We start from the raw sequence: 4,512 nt of genomic DNA, 5'->3' as shown, positions 1-4,512 counted from the left end.
AAGTGAAGTGAAAGTCACTCAGTCGTGTCCGACTCTTTGCAACTGCATGACTATATGGTCCATGGAATTCTCCAGGCCAGAATACTGAAGTGAGTAGCCTTTTCCTTCTCCAGGGGATCTTCCCAACCCAGGGATTGAACCGGGGTCTCCTGCATTGCAGGTGGATTCTTTACCAGCTGAGCTACCAGGGAAGGATTGTTATGAAGGTTAAATGAATTAATATATACAAAACACTATGTTCCTATAACATACTAAATGCTCCATAAACTCTTCCTATGATTATCATGTTTCCTTTGAGATCTCTTTTTCTTAATGAGTTGCAAGGGCTCCTTATAAAGAGAGTCAGACATGACTGAGCAACTGAACTGAACTGACTAAACTGATAAAGCAAAAGTAGATGTTTTTCTGGAACTCTCTTGCTTTTTTGATGATCCAGCAGATGTTGGCAATTTGATCTCTGGTTCCTCTGCCTTTACTAAATCCAGCTTGAACATCTGGAAGTTCATGCTTCATGTACTGTTGAGACTGGCTTGGAAAATTTACATGCTGTAGTGTGAGATGAATGCAATTGTGCGGTAGTTTGAACATTCTTTGGCATTGTCTTTCTTTGGGATTGGAATGAGAACTGACCTTTTGCAGTTCTGTGGCCACTGCTGAGTTTTCCAAATTTGCTGGCATATTAAGTGTGGCACTTCCACAGCATCATCTTTTAGGGTTTGAAATAGCTCCACTGGAATTCCATCACCTCCACTAGCTTTGTTCGTAGTGATGCTTTCTAAGGCCCACTTGACTTCACATCCCAGGATGTCTGGCTCTAGGTGAGTGATCACACCATCGTGGTTATCTGGGTCATGAAGATCTTTTTTGTATAGGCCTTCTGTGTATTCTTGCCCTGTCTTCCTAATATCTCCTGCTTCTGTTAGGTGCATATCATTTCTGTCCTTTATTGTGCTCATCTTTGCATGAAATGTTCCCTTGGTATCTCTAATTTTCTTGAAGAGATCTCTAGTCTTTCCCATTCTGTTGTTTTCCTCTATTTCTTTGCACTGATTGCTGAGGAAGGCTTTCTTATCTCTTCTTGCTATTCTTTGGAACTCTGCATTCAGATGCTTATATCTTTCCTTTTCTCCTTTGCTTTTCACAGATTTTGTAAGGCCTCCCCAGACAGCCATTTTGCTTTTTGCATTTCTTTTCCATGGAGATGGTCTTGATCCCTGTCTCAGGTATGACCTAAATCAAACCACATGTCTTAAGAACCCTATAGGTAGGCAGCTCTGAGATTTGTTCAACTGCTCAACTACATCATCCAGGTCCTACCTAGCTCTTGCCATTTTTCTGTGCTGGCATCTTTGGTTTGTTGGCTTTTCAGCATCAGGCTTGTGCCTCATGGTATCTTAATGATTGCCACAGCTCCAACCATCACAACATCATGTTATACAGGGAAAAAAAGGGGACAAAAAAGGCTTTCTCCCCAGCTATTTTCATGAGAGGAAACTTCCAAACATGCCTTCTCCCCAGTTCACTGGTCAGAAAGAATTAGGTCATAGGCACACCCCTGGACCAACCACTGGCAACAGAAAATGGCAGTGCCTGTGACTGGCTTGGATTCACACCTAGAAGCCAAACCTTCAGCCTCCTAAACAAAACCAGGCTTCTGGAGGACAGAAGGACGTGACGGGCCTGGCAGTTGAAAAATGTACAGTACACCTCCTCTCTGAACCTCTCACCTCCAGTCTTGCTGCAGCCCAGTTCAATTTCCCTGAGGTAGCCAGGCTGCACTTTGTTAAAATGCAAACCTGCCCACGCCATTTCGCTTAAAACTTCCCAGGCTTCAGCTCCTCACCGCAGAGGGAACACCGAGCGCCCAGGGTTAAAAGAACTGGATTCCAAACCTGATTTTACTTCTCTCCTGTTGCCTGACCTGGGGAAGTCATCTTACTCCACCGAGTCTCAGTTTCCAAGTCTGACAAATGTGGAGATAACAGCCAACTCTGCAAAGGTCATTGAGGAAATAAATAATGACAGCAGCAGCCAATACTTCTATAGCCCTCCCACTGTGTCAAGCTGTTTTCTAAATTCTTCAGTTGTATTAGCCATTTTCACCTTCCCACGCATCTGATAAAACGGGACTCACATCGGCATCAGCAGAAGCTACCAGCTCAAGCGCAGGGAGAGGCTGGGGCGCAGGCGCCAGAGCGATGCGGCTCTGGGGACTAGCTGTGAATCCGAGAGCGCATTAGCACGCGGAGGACTACAACTCCCAACAGGCTCTGCCGCGCCGCTGGACTACAACAACCAGCATGACCCGGGCTGTCGTGCTTCATCTAGTCCTCCTGCTAGGCGGACTGTGCAGAAATTCTCTTTATGGTCAGTTTCGCTTGACAGACATTCCCCACGGGAACCAACGAATCTATGCTGGTAAACACATATGCACATCATGAATAAGAGGTTTTTGTTCTAACCCTAACTCCTCCACCTGTTAGCTCTGCTTCTGTTTCCTCATCTCTAAAATGAGGATATTCCTAGGACCTGTCGTGTCATTGAGCTGTGAGGATTAAAAGCTGAATTTGACAGCTTGGTAGATGTCCCCTCCTCTCTGGGTGCCCAAGCGTTTATCAACGCATTTTATCTCCATAGCAACCCCCTGAGATTGGTATCCTTATCACCCTTTTCAGAAGGGGAAATTGATGCCAGGAGGGGTTCAAGTCTCTTGCCTCAAGTCACACAGCCAAGCCAAGTGAGTGGTGAACTCGAACCCAGAAAATTTCACTCCAGAGGTGAGTCCACTTTAGGAACCCAAATGCTTCCCATCTGTTATTTGACATTGTACAGTGACTGAAAGTCCAGGGCAAATATTTTGTGTGCCCTTCAAGGTAAATTTGAATCACTTGATACAGGGTATAATGTCAAGATGACTGCATGTGACCAGTGGTGGGAAGGGGCTTCCCTGGTGGCTCAGACAGTAAAGAATCTGCCCACAATGCGGGAGATCTGGATTCCATCCCTGGGTCAGGAAGATCTCCTGGAGAAAGAAATGGCAACCCATCCCCTGGGTGGGGAAGATCCCCTGGAGAAGGGAATGGCTGTCCACTCCAACATTCTTGCCTGGAGAGTTCCATGGACAGAGGAACCTGGCAGGCTACCGTCAGACACGACTGAGCAACTGAGCAGACTCAGGCTGTCACAAGGAGAATGGAACATGGGGGCAAGAATGGAGGCTGCTGGGATCCTCCACGTGGGAGACAAGGGGAGCCTAGCTGTGATGGGGCAGAGAGATGCTCGGGAGGCGCTGCCATCAGAACCGGTGAATCGGGTGCAGGTGTCCAGCTTCCTCGTTCCTTTGTACTGAAAGTTCTGGTCCTTTCTCTGCCAATGGGTAGCTGTGCCACCTTGAGGCAAACCTTTCATCTCTTCCAGCCTCAGTCTTCACATCCACATAAGGGTTTCTCAGACCACTTATGATAGAGGAGTCAACTTCTTGAATTTAACATTTGCAAATATATGTCTCCTGGGCCTTTGCACATGTCACTCCCACCACCCGCTTCCCATCGTTCAGGTCTCTGTTGAAATGTGACTTCCATAAGAGGCCTGACCACCCTCCCCTGGTTTATTTCCTATCCTATTATAGCGAGGTTCTTCCCTATTTGTTTACTTGCTTCCTGCCTCCAACTAAAATGTAAGCCCATCAGAGCAGGAGCTTGCTTCTTCAGGGATGTATATCCCTCCACAGCACCTATGAAAATGTCTGGCACATAGTAGATGCTTAGTAAATATTTGATTGAGTGAATTAGTGAATGAATGAGTGAATGTTTTCGCTGCCATGCCCCCGAATCCTTTAACCGTCCTGCTTCAAGCCCCTTCTGACCTGGGAGCATTGATCTTGGAATATGGCCTGGGTTCAAATTCTGACTCAATTACTTAAGGGCTGAGTTTATATAAATGTCTTAATCCCTCTTGCCCTCATTTTTCACTTTAACGCAAACCTCACAGAGGAAAATGCCCAGGGCAAGATAAGTGCTTTTAAACAATATTATAAATTTGCATCTATTTACTTATTTTTATTGAAGTATAGTTAACTTACAACATGGTGTTAGTTTTAGGTGTACAGCATAATGATTCAGGTTTCTGGGTTTTGGTAGGTTGTTTTTTTTTTCTTCAGATTACATTGTATTATAGATTATGACAATAGGCGCTCTTTTAAAGCTTTCTTTTCTTTTAGTCACACCCTTCCAAGTATGATCACCCTTGCCCTTCTCACCAAGTACCTCAGTACCTGCCTCGCACCAGAATCTGGAGGGCCTTGCAGGCTGCTGGGCCCTCACGCACGCAAATGTTTGCTCGCTCTAAAAGGGCAGGGGAAAAAAAACCTTCCAGGCAACGCGTCGAGAGGCCCGCGGAGCAGGCGTCAGTGAGGCGTCCGCGCCTGCGCACGCGCCGGCGCAGAAGAGCCCGGGGACGGTGGGGGGTGAAGAAGGGGCCGGCCTTTGAGCGACAGCGACGCAAGATGGCAGC

This window comes from Bison bison, unplaced genomic scaffold (genome assembly GCF_000754665.1).
Source record: "Bison bison bison isolate TAMUID 2011002044 unplaced genomic scaffold, Bison_UMD1.0 scf7180017864038, whole genome shotgun sequence".
Classification (NCBI taxonomy): Eukaryota; Metazoa; Chordata; class Mammalia; order Artiodactyla; family Bovidae; genus Bison; species Bison bison.
Note: the sequence above shows the minus strand (reverse complement) of the source record.